The following is a 17,222-nucleotide window of genomic DNA, read 5'->3' as shown; positions in this document are numbered from 1 at the left end:
TGTGTGTGACTGTCTCTGTATATAAGTAATTCAGCATGATTCCCGACTAGCATATTTAAAAGTTGAAAAAAATATGAGTTATGAACAACTAACACCAAACAACTCCTTCATTTATCGCCACTTTCAGCATATTTGTGCTATTTCAGTTTGTCACGATTGGTGTGAAAAGCCGAAGTGACAGGAGAGCAATTTACCGTCAGAGATAGAGCCAAATTTACCTGTTTTTTTTAACATATGGATCGTTTTGGCAACAAAAATACCTGCACGAATTCAGGAATATGGCCGTTATTATCCATTCGTTTGTTTTGATGTGTTAGTGGTTTTGAATTATCATTTGAGTACGGACTTTCCGTTTTGAGTTTCTCTCGGAATTCGGTATTTACATAATTTTTGACATTTCTTTTCAATCTTCCTTCTTAAAAACACAGTATCATGAATCCATGTGTGTTCTTAGGGGTTCTAACAATATTAGCAATAAAGTAAAACAGATGACCAAGATGTATAAACGCCTTATATTCATCCAATAATTTCCTCAGACGGGTATTCTTAGCCAAAAACCAAAATTCTGATGAAGGGGATGCAATATACGAATGTCTTTTGGATAAAAATTGATTCACTTTGATTGGAAACATATTTTGATACCATTTCTTTTTAAATAGACGTAAGCAGATATGGTATGAGTGCCAATGAAAAAACTCTCCATCCAAGTCATAATTTGTAAAAGTATTTGAACCCGAATAAAAGTTTATAGATTCTTGGATATTACAAGTAGATATTTAATAATGATGAATGATGTTTAAGGTTTCAACTGAAGTCCTGATGTTTTTTCAGTCACTTTTGATTTCTGTAAACAAAATTTCGTGGTGCATTTCTTCTTTTTTACTGGATCCGACATGTTGCTACACAACGAACACAGCATATTTGTTAATTCACTCAAAATACCAGGAATTTTATCATCAGAATATCTTTTGTTTCCGAACAGCTCATTTTGGAGCTTTGTTTTGACAGCTGATGCAGCAGCCGACATTGGGGCGTTCTTGTTTCCGGTCGATTGACAAAATTTCTTAGTGCACTGTTTTCGTTTATTTGTGTCGGAAATTTTGCTACATGCTTTACATGCCATGTCTGATAAAATTGGAATGACTGATTCTGGACCAATTATTCTTTTCCAATTCGTAAAATCTTCCCGGAGTTTGACATAATTCAATTGGCTGCTTACTTCTACAATAAAAACGTATGTTTATTAATTTTTAGTGTGTACATCAGTCACCAATTGACATATGCATGGTCTTACTTCAAAAAAATATTTCAACTATACAGGTTTTTTTTTAGTGGGGTCCTATTGGTACTTTTAGCGAAAGGTATGAAGCTTTACTATATTTCAAGGAGATTACAAGCGAGACATTTGTATCTTTAAATAGACTATCGTGCTACATTCATCTAGACTAACATGTTGTTTACCGAGACCAGAAATTAAGATACGAACCTGACAAACTAATCAATCCTTTTAAAAAAAACTTATTCTAAAAGGTTACTAATTTAAAACTGTAGTTAGAGTATTGTTTTTATTGGTACACATATTGATTTTGTTATCAGTAAATTAAAACTATATTAAATATTATTTTTTCACACTTTCACGGTTCAACAATCTGTCAATACTTTTTGAAATTGCACAAGGTCATGTTTTTCTCTAACTGTTTATGACGTCTAATCCATTGGATGCTGAATGTAAACTAATTGATCTTTTAGCCTTGTATGTATATATATATGATTTTTCCTTTTTGTTGTTATTGGCTTTGAACTAGCTGTCAGTAGCTGTGAGAACTCTCAGATATGTTCTTTTTGACTATTTTGTTGTTCGGGATGTTAGTCCGTTAGTTTTTTCAATTGACCTGTTTCATACTTTTCATGTCGGATGCATTTTATAGCCGACCATGCATGCAGTATAAGTTTTTCTCATTTCATTGTTGAAGGCTGTATGGTTGCCTATAATTGCTTACATCCTCTTCATTTGAACTTTGATGGATAGTTGTGTCATTGGCAACATCTCTTTTTTTTTATATAGCTTCAGAGCTCGTGATATTCAGGGTGTGCATTTTGTAAAGTTATAACTCGTATATATGGCTGAAATAAATATTTTGAGTTGGTGGTTGGTGTTAGGTTTTTTCATCAACCAATCCTCATTGTCAGATCTAGATGTCTACACCAAGAAGTGAGGCAGACTTAACTACTATCTATTAATTCTTTATAAAACAAGGGAGTTAAAGAGTATTGCTAGCTTCTTTTATTTTCTCTGCACCTTACTGTTGTTTCACGTAGTTTAGTACACAATAAAAAACAAATATAAGACTACAATTCTTCACTGTGTCTAAACCACACCGGCAAAATTTGCTCGGACTCGATGGTATCTAACATCCGGCACAATGACGGAACACCAATAGACAAAAGAAAGGTAGGTTTCTCCTTTTTTTTTTATGATATCGAAGAATATATATACATATACAACTATTTTCTATTGTGAGATGCAATATTTTCTACAACCGTTCTATATTAACGGAGAAATAAGTCAAAATGCATGTCAAAATGACGAATTGAGTGAACCTTGCCTCGAAATTGTTTAATTTCTCGTTAAATTGTTCACATTGTACGGAAAGAAAGATATGGAAAGATAGATATTGACACGGAGATTTCAAATTTAGTTATTATGAGCATCTCAATAATTGTATCTCTGTGTATGGAACGAAAGAAATGGGTCATGTCAAAATGGAACTGGCCGGTTTCGTCAATGTATACAACCCGGTTTCGTCATAGATTTCAAAATGCATAACCCGGTTTGGTCAAATAAAAAAAATCATAATCGCATTACATTATAATTGATTACTAGAACACACCCGTGATATCGCGGGTCCATGACTGAATTAAAGTATATAACTATGCGCAAGCCTTAATTATTTTAGTATTAGTATTGTCATCTGATAAAGTCATGCCAATTATAAGATACACAGTTTTTTTTTTCTTTCAAATCTTTCTGTTTAAACCCGTCGACCTGGAAATTATCAATTATTGGTAATATTAATTATTTGGAAAACAAAAGGTCCTGGAATGGAGTATTTTTTAATCAACAGCATTGTCCTATATTAGTTATAAACTAAGTTGAATTCTTTAATTCGCTGTTTTACGTCATGCCCGTTAACAAATTGAAAACTGTACCTATACGCCTTATTTTTAGTCACAGATTTTTAGTATTCGTATTGTTATCTTAGAAATTCTTACTGATTAAAATACTACAATAGAATAGGTAACAATTTGACAATTTAGTAGTGTCAACCCTGTGATTAAGACCCGTGTATATAGCATATTAATCCTGAATACACCGTTTGGGGGTGCGCCTGTCAGATGCGGAACGTACAGATAAGGTAATAGGTAACAGGTGAATATACTATTGGTATCGGTATCGGACTCGATCCGGAACTTCTTAATTATTGGCAATATTAATTACGTGGAAAACAAAAGGGTCTGGAGTGGTGTAATTTTTAATCTACACCTTTGTACTACATTAGTTATATATAAAGTTGAATTCTTTGATTCGTCGTTTTTACGTGATGACGGCTGACAAATTGGACCTCGTAATTTTAGTATTATAGATTTAACTTCAGCGTTCAAAAGGAGTTTTGTGGGTCGTTGGAAAACAAGTTCGTTCACCGGACAATGGCTTATTATTTATATGAGTCTCAGATTCAAATAAATAATAAGCAAAAACTTGAATTCCTACTCTTATAGAACACAAATATTTTAATTTACTTTGCATTTCGAAATTTTTTAACAGCAGATTGAGATTAAAGCTCTCTAAATATGCGTTTTCTATATGAGTTATGGGAAAATATGTTGAACATGTTTAAACTTGAAATTAAAGTTTACGGTCTTAAAAATCGAAACACACAATTGATATGTGATTTTCTCGCACAAAAGGATGGACACCTTTATAAGTAATCCAATCATTCTATGTATGTTATCTTTTCTACAATCGTTAAAAATAAATCTTTTTAAGGATAAACGTTGATAATAAGACAACTGTATATGCATGCATAATCGACATAGAAAATGAATGTAGGATTACAACTACCATGCATTAAAATAATTTTTTTTATCCCTTATTGTAACTATACTGCTATGTACAAATTAGTATAATAGTCTCAGGTCATCAACAAAATTCAATAATAATTATTTTGTTAACATTACTAAAAAAAAACGAGTCTGTACTGTCGCCGTTGTGTTATGATGATCGTACACTGTCGTTGGTCAATATATTTTGACAATATATACGGACAGACGGATTCAGTTTATTTCAAAGTGGACGTAATTCGAACAACTTTTACATACCGCCGAGCGTAGCGAGTCGAACAATATTTTGATTATTTTTTGCTTTACAAAATCGTTAAATACAGGAATCAATATAGTTTTGGCAACCAAAGGTGGGGTCGGGGCATGCAACCTATACGTCATCTAGATTCGCCACTTATCTTATAAAGTGTATACCGAATTAAAATATTGTAAGAAATGAGAAAACAGGGACACCCGGGAAATCGGATTATGTGAGTTGGATTATGTTTATTATAATAAATGCCGAATACCAAGTTCTTTTTATCGATTTCTATACATTTTTTTCAAATATATTTAAAAGTTATATAGCAAAAATGATAAGGCAGACAAGTATACAAATAAATCGACTTGGCCGATATCCTAATAAAACTTATTGACCTTTAATTACGAGTTTTTTTTCATTTCTTTACGTTTTTACACGCCCGCCCTAATTTTGACAGGACGCATTATTGTATACACCCGTCTGTCCGTCCGTCCTTCCATCAGTCCCTTCCTCCATCTATCAGTCATTCGGTCCGTCCGTCTGTCCGTCTATCTATCCGTCTGTCCAGCATAAACATGTCGCACCGTAACTTCAGGACAGCTTATCTTATTTTCTTAAAATTTAACATAGTTATTTCTTATAATGGTCAAACGATCTGCAAACCTTTTAGTGAAAATCAAATTAAATCTTTTTGAGTTACAGAAAATGTAAGTGAAACAGGAATGTGGGGTTTTTTAACATGTCGCGCCATATCTCAAAAACTATTTATATTCCATTTAAAATTAGTTTGAAGTTAAGTGAAATAAGGGATACGCCTTTCATTAGGAAAATGTGTATTATCATAATTAACTATGTCCAAAAGTGCCCGTTTAAAATAGATTTTAACACGCCAAGTTTACTTTACAATAAATATTTATTTAAATTCTCGAAAGACAATGTTCAGATCCGTGCCAAAGTTTCTTTTCATAAATTGTTTGTTCAAAAAAACAAACAAAGCCGGGTGATATATATAGACGAAACCGGGTGATTGTGTAGTAACAACATTGACGAGGGGGGGGCAAGGGGTTTAACTGTTATGCTGTTATGGGGCAATTTAATTCTTTGTTATCTGTTATTCTGAAAATATATTTGCTGTTAGCTGTTATTGTCTTATTCATTGTTAGCTGTTATTGGGCTTTTAGTTTTTTTGTTATCTGTTATTGTGATAATGGATTTGCTGTTAACTGTTATTGAAAATTGGAATGTTAGCATTTTTTTGACAGCCAATATTCGGTAGAAATTGAAGATCATTGGACATTGGGGTCTACCACTAGTAATATGTTGGTCCCGTATTCGGAGAAGGATTCCATTAACATATACCCATTACAGAAGTGAGGTCCAGGACAATTCCAGTATATCTTATGATTATCCTTTGTAATAAATTCCATTTTATTTGGAACATGTATTTAGAATTATCCTATTTTTTTGTATGAGGACAATGTTCCTTGTTTCCCGTACCAACATATTAAAGCAGAACAATTATTAATATGACAAAAAGGAAAACATATGGCCAGGAATATCTGACAAGCATCTCAATTAAGGACTAGGTCCTTACTGCCAGTTAACCTTTTACATAATATGGTACATTGACTCAGCTCTGTGATTCTTTTCAAAGCAGAACCAAACACATTGTACAATGAAAGTTCCAACCATGTACTGAGTACCGAAGCAGCACATAGCTCATTACAAACAAAGATTTATTTCGTCTTTAAGCCATTGCTCCCCTACTAAACTATGTATTCTACTTACTAGTACACTTGGTCCGATCAATAGCCTGATAAAAAATTGAGCCTTTGAAAATAATAAGTTACTTTTGGAGTGTCAAAATTGGTTCGAGGTACTTGATAAATTGCATGCTTTTTTAATTGGTGCTTTTGATTTTTCTGCCCTATATACTGACCACTTTGCCTCATAGTCTTATTTATTAAGAAAAATTCACACACCTCATTTAATGGGCATTTAGAAAAAGTCAGAATGCGAATATATATATTCAAACTCTCTTAGGTCATTTTTTAGTAGCAACAAACACGAGAACTATGTGAATTGAATACCATAACAGCCCTTGAATTTTTACTAGATATCATTTTCGTCTCTTTGACATATTCCTCATTTCCATTCTATTTTATTACACACTATTTAAATTACAAGCATGTGTGAGTTTCTATAACTGTATAAAAATACATGCTGAAAAAAGTATTCTATAACAAATAAACAGCTACGCCATGAGCGCATGATACGTCCGTCGCCCTTTTTGAAATATTCGATAACGTCTTTATCTCATATCAGATATTTATAAAAATTAAAAGGGAGCTTCAGTCAATATATATAAACAATACACCAAAGTTTCATGCGAACTGCTGAAAACATTTTTGAGTTATAGACCGAAAACTGGAAAATACCACCTTTTTTAATTAATAAAACCCCTTAACTCAATAACATAAAATCAAAAATGAATGAAAATAGAAAGGGCGCTTACAACAATAGCTATAAACAATTCAGCAAAGTTTCATGAGAACTGCTGAAAACGTTTTTGTGTTAATGTCCGAAAACTGGAAAATCCCCCCTTTTTAATTAACAAAACCCCTCAACTCGGAAACGTAAAATCTAAAATTTATAAAAATTGAAAGGGAGCTCATGTCAATAGTTAGTAACAATTCATCAAAATTCCTTGCAAATTTGTGAAAGGATTTTTGAGATATTATCAGAAAACTGAAAAAAACACCATTTTTATTGAATAAAACCCCATTACTCAGAAACTTAAAATCTGAAATTTACTAAATACGTAGGGGAGCTCACGTCAATAGATATAAACAATTTCCAAAAGTTTTATGCAAATTGGTTAAAGTGTGTTGGAGTTAATATTCGACATGTTGACGACAGACGGACAACAGTATTCCATGATACTTCCTGTAAACGAGCGTATAAAAATATATTGAGTAGTAAACACATTCTAGATACATAATTTTAAAAACATGTTCATAGAAAATGGAATTCATTACAAAGGATTATACCCGTAATAAGAAATACTGGATTTGTCAAGGTCCCGACTTATTTCAATATTTCATTTACTGTTATCTGTTTTTGTCCATTTTAATTCCTTGTTATCTGTTATAAGCCAAATCAATTTGCTGTTATGCTGTTATTGGGACCCCCCTTGCCCCCCTCATTGACGAAACCGGTTTATTTTAATTTGACATGACCCTTTTCTTTCGTTTCATACACAGAAATACAATTATTGAGATGCTCATAATAAATAAATTTGCAATCTTCATGTCAATATCTTTCTTCCCGTACCTTTCATTCCGTACAATGTGAACAATTTAACGAGAAATTAAACAATTTCGAGGCAAGGTTCACTCAATTCGTCATTTTGACATGCATTTTGACTTATTTCTCCGTTAATATAGAACGGTTGTAGAAAATATTGCATCTCACAATAGAAAATAGTTGTATATGTATATATATTCTTCGATATCATAAAAAAAATAAAAAAAAAATAAGGAGAAACCTACCTTTCTTTTGTCTATTGGTGTTCCGTCATTGTGCCGGATGTTAGATACCATCGAGTCCGAGCAAATTTATCCGGTGTGGTTTAGACACAGTGTTCTTACCTGTATTAATTCTTACCTGTATTTTTTGATTTACCAGTACTGCAATATACTATGGACAAAGATATAGATACAAGTATACAACTAGATAATATTATCATTGTGATTCCCCCTGGTAAACAGATACTCCAAGATAAATCCAACTATATGATTGAAATGAAATTATTATTATGAAAACTGTGTATAGTTTAACATGGATAAATAGCTTGAAGCAATTAAAGTTTTAGTGACAGAAACATGCGAATCAGATGAAAAAATTAAACCTAGATGTTCCCATGTATAATTTATCATCCTAGCAAAGGTTGTCAGTTTACATGATGTAAACAGCACAAAAAACACAAGGTTTTCCAAGAATAATCGCTTAGCGTAATTTGGGAGCGGTTTCACATTGAGCTCTTGAACTGCACTTTAGCACTCATTGTCCGAGTAGGAATAAAGAAGATTCAGTGGTTGATTAATTAGTTAAATTCTCCGTAACTTCAAATCTCATATGCAATGGATATTCCGAACGAGAACACATAAAAAATAGAACCAATTTGTATGTTCTTCTTTTAAGTGGATCGGCATGGATGTAGGGCGTTACATTTCAACTGAGGAAATATGGTATGAAAGGGATAGACAGACATTTCGCATAAAGAACATAAAAGTGTGCTTGTGTTATATAATTAGCAGAAGGCGTGCTACTCTCTCTAGATTTGACATTACTATAGTCTTAAAGTCATAAGAAACCTCAAATTAAACAAAAATTATGCATGTGTTTTTTATAACTAAATGGATAGTTTTCATTATACAACTTATGTACATATACTTTTTTTTTGAGGAACATCTTTAATTTGTCCACATTTAGAAGAAGTTTGCTTATTTTTAATTGCTTGCTTCCAGGAATCAATTCGCCGACATATTTTCCGTATGCATAGTGACCTGAGCGTAACCCTTCTCGTAAAAATCCGGTGATCGCAATACGCATGGATCCGTCATTAAAATAAACAATTATGATCTAATTGTACATGTTAAACACGTGCTCAATACCCATGCTTTTTGTTATTTGTTTACTATAAGGTGACAATCGGTAAACTTCGGCTTCAAAACACGGCATTTAATGAGCAGCCATAGTTGTTAAATCATAACAGACAGAGAGAAAAAAAATGACTATTATACGATATATTTGCTTAAAAAATGACAAAATCGTGCACAGAGGACTAAGTTTATGATATATACATGCATTGGTTCAAGAATTGGATAAATATTATTTTTCACCACTCACTCGTTTCATATGACTTTAAATGACGTGACTCAGCTATAATGCGACCCTCCAAGCATTGATTTGATTTTATTTGCCGCCAGGGAGAATTTCAGGTGACCTAGTAAAATTACAAGTAGACTCTCCAATTAAACCTGAAATATACGGAAGCCTCCGGTAGGGTCGGTGGAAAGAGGGGGGGGGGGGTATTTTTAAGTCATCATTATAACGACTTAGCCGACTCGTCGAAACGAAAACAAATTACTCATTTAAACAACTTTGATAAGCTGATATGTCTTTTATATATTCAACTATACGGTATGGTTTTTTTCTGAAGGCCGCTCGGTAACCTAGAATTATTAGTTAAAACATATTTATTAAGGTAGCACAATACAAAGATTTTTTTACTTCCAATCACTAACCTTTGAAATGCTGTAACTTTCTTATGAATGCATAGAAAATAATAAAAGAGGTATGTATAGATAGATAAAAGATTAATCTTTTAAATGAATGCAATATTTTTATTATGCAATCATTATGTAATCAATTATTATGTAATTAGTGGCAAAATCTGGGTAAGTTCACTTGAATGAATTTAGCTCTATCATCTCTTTAACTATACAGAAAATTTTAACGGAATCTTAATCAACACATTATAGGCTTCAAAAGGGTGTCTCAGATTGTCTCTATGGTGTTCCATTCTCTCATAAATCTCTAATTCGTGTAAACATCCTAACCACATAAAAGAAGATAATGTTCAATTAGGTGTAAAATTTGTTCTATACATACTATCTGAAATCTGAGACACCCTTTTGTAGATAATGGCCATAGGAACAACATATAATGAAATCAACCCTCTAGGGATACCTATGCAGAAGCTTATTTCATTTGAAAGAGGAAATTTGGTGAAAAATATTTTAGACACAGTTAACATTTTAATTGGTTACATAATTGTTGCATAATACTAACATTGCATTTATTTCAAAGAGTAATCTGTTAGCTATCCAAAACTACCAATTTTATAAATTTCCAAGCATTATTAAGAAAGTTACAGCATTTTAAAACTTGGGAGTTGGAGTTATAAAATCTTTGTATTGTGCTACCTTAACAGTGGGTTGGGAAACAAGTTATTGCAACTTTTATTAATCCAACTCCACTTTGCGTGTGCTAGTGCTGTCTTGTCTGCTCTTTTTCGAAATCTACAAGGGTGTCTTTAACGTGCAAGATATATGACTCTCTAAAAATGTTCTCCCCGAAACGGGGATCGAACCAGGAACCTTTGTGTTAGTAGTCCGATGTACTTTTTTCTCTTGATAACATTTTATTTCACATATATAGATATCAGCTTCTACATCAATTTACAGCACTAACCACTAGACCACGGCTCTCTTATAATTCTTGGTTACATCCACTTCATTTGAACTTTAGTTGATACTTGTCTCATTGGTAATCATACCAAATAGCGTTATTTTTATACAAAGTTAACTTTAATGTTAATGCTAGGCGCAAAATTATAATATTGCTAAAAAAAATCTTTCTGCTTGTACTAAAGTAATTAACAATAGGATATGTTATATCAACATTGATCTTTAATGAAGACGTTTTAAGCTGTCAATTCCAGTTCTGCATGGTGCTTGTTCGGTCCACTTTACATTACGTAAACAGAATTTCCCGATGCATTTCTTGAACATCTGTTTTGTTGTGTCCTGTATTTTGCAACACATTGAACACAACATGTTTGTTAATTTATCTATAACAATAACTGGATCTTTATTTTCGAGTTTGACAGGTTGAACGCTTCTTCCTACAATACAAAATTTGTATGTATTAGTGCTGATCAATCATTATAATAGATGTAATAATATGGTAGGTATGGCAAGCCGTTTTACTATTTATTCGAATTTCAAGATATCTCCTATAAAATACATTGTGTATAAGATATCTTATATAATATATAAGACATCTCCTTTAATATATAAGATATCTTATATAATTTCATTTTTATATAAGATATCTTATATAATATATAAGATATTTCCTTTAATATATAAGATATCTTATATAATTTCATTTTTATAAGATATCTCATATATTATATAAGATATCTTTAATGTTATATAAGATATCTCATAAAGTTTATATGATATCTCATATAGTTTATAAAATATCTTATATAGTTTATGAGATATCTTATAAAGACAATTATATAAGATATCTGATAAATTATATGACATATCTTATTAAATATACAAAAACCCTATCATGTCGTCCTCTTCAGCATCGTCTGAAGACGAATGGTTTCCGGATAATAACTTTAGATAAGTAAATAGAAATCAATTAAATTTTAACACAATGCTTATAACCACTAAAGAAAGCTTGGGATTGATTTTGGTGGTTATGGTCCCTAAGGTTTAGGAATAAGATGTCCAAAGGTGCCCAAAACAAGCATTTATCTAGTGTCAGTACAAAAAATTGTGTATAAGTATTTCAATTGTTCTGAAGTTGTACCACAATGTTTAATACCATAAGTAGAAGGTTGGGATATAATTTGTGGTTAATGGGGAAAATAGTCTAGGAATAAAGGGCCAAAAAGGGGTAAAAAACGAGCATTTTTGTAGATTCAAGACAATAAATTGAAGTTATCTTTCTGTGTCCAGAATGGTTGTTAAATTACCTAAAACAAATGCTTTATGCAATCTTCTTTGAAAATTGGAGTGATCTTTCTTTGTCCAGAATAGTAGTTGAATCAACTTAAATCAATGCTATATACAATATACAATGCAATATTCACTTTACTACCAACTGATAAATTAAAGCAGTCTTTAATAACCATTCAGTGATTACAAGCACTTTGATTATCATTCTAGGGTTATGCCCTTTTACAAATGGAAAAATTGAAGATTTTTTTAGTTTCTGTTCCCTTATAATTAAGTTAAGTTTGTCTCAACTAAATTTGATGAAATGTGTATATAATGCTTATTACCTCTAAACTCAGTTTAAGTTCAATTTTTGGCAGCTTCACTTTTACAGTTCTTGACTTATGTCCCTTTATAACGTTATATGCTAGCGGGGGCATTATCTTTGTCCCTTTGGATACATTCCCCATTAACTTTTTTAGAAGTTACTATTAATTAATATTAATTTTAACCACGACTGTATGACATTTTATATTTCAATATTCTATGATGTATTTAAATGAGTAGTTATTGTTGCAAACTCCATTTGAAATTTTAATTGAGATCATTTTTGGAATAAGGGAAAGGGGGTCAATTTTTCTCATTTCAGATTTCAGAAATTAAAAAGAAAATTTCTTCAAATTTTTTTTTTTTTGAAAGGATTGATATTCAACAGCATAGTGAATTGCTAAAGAGCAAAACAAATATTTTAAGTTCATAAGACCACATTCATTCTGTGTCAGAAACCTAAGCTGTGTCAACTATTTAATCACAATTCAAATTCAGAGCTGTATCCAGCTTGAATGTTGTGTCCATACTAGCCCCAACTGTTCAGGGTTCGACCTCTGCGGCCATATAAAGCTGCGCCCTGTAGAGCATCTGGTTCATTCATTTGTTTACTTCTTAATTTGTGTGAATTAACTTTGTTACAGTAAATGTTTTAAAATTACTACACTTTCATACCACAACAAATATTGTATTGGTGGTACATGTATCACTTATATTTGTATCTATATAACCAAAACAAATGAATAGGAATAATGTTGCAATACCTTTTGAATACTATAACTTTTTAGATATTTAGACATATTAAGACTTATTAAGTAGATGTTAATAATATATGCTTGACATGCTTGAAATTCTATCAGATTTCTTTGGAGCAGTTATGAGTCTTTGAAACATGCTCACAAAGGTTTTTTTGGTGAAATAATTTTCATATTGGTCAAAATATTTCTTTGCCTCGACCAGCTTTGGAGGAGATATAATCAAAGAATTGATATAAATCAGCACAGAAGTTTACTTCCTAGCTCATCTAGCCCCAAGCATCATGTCAGGCATTGTCATTACTAAAGACCAATAAATGTATTCTAATCTGAGGAACAATTCGACATTTTAACAAAAATGTTTACTAATGATACTGACGATCCACCACAAATACATATAAAAAAGATGTGGTATGATTGCCAATGAGACAATTCTCCACAAGAGACCAAATCTACACAGAAATTAACAACTACAGGTCATAAACAATGAGCAAAGCCAATACCGCATATCAGCTATAAAAGGCCCCGAAATGACAATGAAAATCAATTCAAACGAGAAGACTAATGGCCTTATTTATGTTTAAAAAAATAAAGAAAAAACTAATATGTAACACATAAACAAACGACAACCACTGAATTACAGGCTCCTCATATCATATATCATCGCCCATTTAGTAAAAAAACACGTGAAAAAATTAACCTATTATGTGTTGCTCTGCTAGCCACAAAATGTATCCAAAAATCAAAGATGTAAAACATATTCTATCATAATCATGTGGTAACTAACGTAACGGTACCCAAATTGCACCTATTTATCAAAAATAACAGCGGAAATCTTACAAGATCTCGTAGAGACTGAACAATTTGTATTTTTATGATTTGATACAATGCATGTCTTTCAACATAGGTAAATATATTTAGTATATATACACAAAACGTTCACAGTATTTATCAACAGAAGTGGAAGTGTTTACTGAAAAAGCAAAATGTACCAAAACGTGGACATGCGACCTCATCAAAACGTCATCTTTTTAAAATTAGCAAATACAATATGTTTTAAGTATCCATTTCTTACAAAAAGAAAAGTAAGCATGGACAAATATCCAATTGTTCAAAATATTTGAAAAAAAATTAAACAAAAGCACTGTTATTCGACTTTTGACGATGCGAATTTAAGCATGGATGCAATTTGGGTACTCCTCATTACAGAATCATTGATGGTTTGGAGGTTAGTTCAGACCAATTTTTCTATGATTCCATATGAATTGAAAATCAAATTGGTGTACCTATATAATAAAGAAGGATGCAGCTACAAAATAAACACAAAATGGAAATGTTTGTCTTGATCATAAAAAAACGTAGTTGAAAAAACTGTCAAAATAGGTGCAATCTGGGTACCGTCACGTTAATACAATTACTGTCTCCTCCATGTCCGTCTTGAACATGAAAAAAAAAATTGAATAAATAACACTCCTCATGCTCAGATTGGTTGTCATCGTGCAACACAGTTAATAACACCATATAGGAAAAACATAGAACTCCATTTGTCTTTAGACACTGTCAAACCGGCATCCAAACATACTATCCACACTCATCTGTGTCCACACTTGTAAGCTATATAAGATATCTTAAAAACTATATGAGATATCTTATAAACTTTATAAGATATCTTATAAACTATATAAGATATCTTATAAACTATATAAGATATCTTATAAACTATATAAGATATCTTATAAAGTTTATGAGATATCTTGAAGTAAAAATAAATAGCAAAACGACTTGCCATAGGTAGGCAATGCAGTAAGTGTCTCTTCCATGACAGTCTTGAACATACAAAACCTTAATATTAAATAAACAATACTCCTTATGCTCAAGTTGGCTATCATTGCGCATCCCAGTTAATAATATGGAACCCTATTGGAAAAACACCAGAGAACTCCATTTGTTAGAAAACTAAATGTCAAACATCCAAACCTACCATCGACACTGATATGTGTCCACACTTGTAGATGTAATAATATGCTTTTAAAAAACGAATGACACTGACTCTTACTCTGTTAAAACGTTCTCAATCTCGCTGCTTTTGAATTTCATAAAATTCCCTCAGTTGCTTATAATCAAAATGGAGTTTTTCATTTATTTTTGTTATATTAAAATGAAACAAATAAATCCTCATGACTTTTCACTTTTTAGCTGTTTTCTATCTTTCAAAAAATGAGTTGGAGCTTCGGTCATTGAATAACACGAAAGGAACATTTTGTACAACAGTTATACTCCGCTTTCTTTCCTAGTATAGATTCCAGTTATGTTATATATATATTTAGATATCAAAGTATGATACAACATCAAATTGCAGATATATCATTTCATGGTTTTCCATGAACACACTTTTAAAGCAAATTATTTCGTTAAAACTTCAAAAGAAAATAAAAGGCAATAAATGTGGTTATGGCATGGACATCAAATAGTACTCGTGGTTTATTGTAAGTTTGAAAAGATAGAACAATCCAATATTTTGTTAAATATTTATGATTTCCTTTTAAAAAGGTGTTTTATAGTAAAACTTATAGAAGCTCAGGTATAAAAAAAAACATATTTCAACTTCTTTTTTTTTGAACTTTTCTTTAAAAACAAATATTTTGCAATAGATCTTACCTGTGTATTTTTGCGAATAGCATACTGGGACTAATAACAAAGATACAAATATCAGACTACAACATGACAGTATTCTCATTCTGATAGTTCCTGTCTTCACAACATCATCGAATGTAAATCCAGATATTTCATTAAATAGGCATTTGTTATGAGAATAACGTATAGTTTAACCGCACTTATAATACTAGCTTAAGGCAATTAAAAGTTCAATGTCAAAAAATATTTACGTGTTTCATTTATTATCCTATCTTCTCAGGAAAAATGACTAGTGTCAAACCATTGGCAAAAAGGAAAACAACGGTCTAATCTACATAAAAAAACGAGAAACGAGAAACACTTATGAACAACCTCAACAAACGGCAACCACTGAACATCAGGGACTCAGACTTAGGAAAGGTGTAAACAAATGCAGCGGGGTTCAAATAATGCTTATAATATCTACCGGCATCTACGCACTATCTTCTCAGGAAAAGTGTTGTATAATATACCAATTATTTTCATAACAACCAGTGCTTGAATTATACCATCGCGTGAAATGTTCATAAAAAAAACCCTGAAATTAAAAAAGACATTATGTATTATTTATAAAACACTCCTTTCTATCACCCCTGTCTAATTTCAAACTTATGGCAAATTTCTGTCAAATGATACATCATACTTTCTTGTCACATGAGTATCATTTTTGTGTTTTTTCTTTAGCTGTGGTAATATTTATGTACTGTGTGACGTGCATTTTTATGAATAATTAATTTTTCTCGGAATTTAAACAGGATTTTAAAAGATCTGGAAACGCCTTTGGATACGAATGCAAATCTTTGTACGCCAGACAAGCGCTTCATCTAAAAAAAATGCTCATCAGATGATCAGCGACGCCTTCTCGAATCAACCATTTAAATTAAAGAGCTCTGAGAACGCAAAATACTAAAAACTGTGCCAAATATAGATTGCCCAAGGCTGCCTCGGACTGTTATAGTTTGTATATGATAGTCCCAGGCTTAGGTAATACATTCCTATACACTGAATTTTTTCAAGGGTCTACATTGCAAAGAAAAAAATGCCAAACCAAGTTTTGATATTATCCAAATTGTTAAATTGTATAAGAATATATGTTTCTTTTCACTTAAATTATATGATAAATGTTAACCTCCCAATGGTGCTAACTTGATCATAATTCAATAGAGATTTGTTTTATCAAAAAAAAGTAAATAATTAATTTGTATTAATCGTTCGGCTGGGTATTTATTTATTTATGAGGCATTATTTATCGAAATAACGAACTAATCCTGGTTATATTGACATTAATCTAAACAGTATTTAATAGTTTCGACCTTAGCGTCACAAGATTTATTTGAAATTTTTGGTTACAAAACTTCCATTTGCAGCATGTATGGTTTATGGCAAACAAGAGTCATATGTCAGACCACGGTGGTCAGACTGAACATTTATCATATAGTTATACAGTAGTTCCTGGTTTATGGCAAACAAGAGTCTCATGTCAGACTGAACATTTATCATATAGTTATACAGTAGTTCCTGGTTTATGGCAAACAAGAGTCACATGTCAGACTGAACATGTATCCTAATTATACAGTAGTT

General features: G+C 31.6%; 1 protein-coding gene and 2 long non-coding RNA genes across 3 annotated transcripts in view; 1 reads left to right on the top strand and 2 right to left on the bottom strand.

The window, feature by feature from the left end:
- The window catches only part of LOC139525559 (tRNA-dihydrouridine(20) synthase [NAD(P)+]-like), a 627,966-nt gene that overhangs the window by 447,153 nt on the left and 163,591 nt on the right, over positions 1-17,222 (top strand). The gene's annotated exons all lie outside the window — the stretch shown is intronic.
- LOC139525567 (uncharacterized) lies at positions 499-9,573 on the bottom strand. Its single transcript, XR_011664927.1, has 2 exons — positions 8,030-9,573; positions 499-1,221 (listed from the first exon to the last, which is right to left on the bottom strand). It is a non-coding gene; the product is annotated as an uncharacterized lncRNA (long non-coding RNA).
- LOC139525566 (uncharacterized) lies at positions 10,818-15,842 on the bottom strand. The gene is made up of 2 exons (XR_011664926.1): positions 15,627-15,842; positions 10,818-11,054 (listed from the first exon to the last, which is right to left on the bottom strand). It is a non-coding gene; the product is annotated as an uncharacterized lncRNA (long non-coding RNA).

The sequence above is a fragment of the Mytilus edulis genome, chromosome 5, assembly GCF_963676685.1.
Source record: "Mytilus edulis chromosome 5, xbMytEdul2.2, whole genome shotgun sequence".
Taxonomy (NCBI): domain Eukaryota; kingdom Metazoa; phylum Mollusca; class Bivalvia; order Mytilida; family Mytilidae; genus Mytilus; species Mytilus edulis.
Note: the sequence above shows the minus strand (reverse complement) of the source record. Positions and strands in the feature narration are given on the sequence as shown.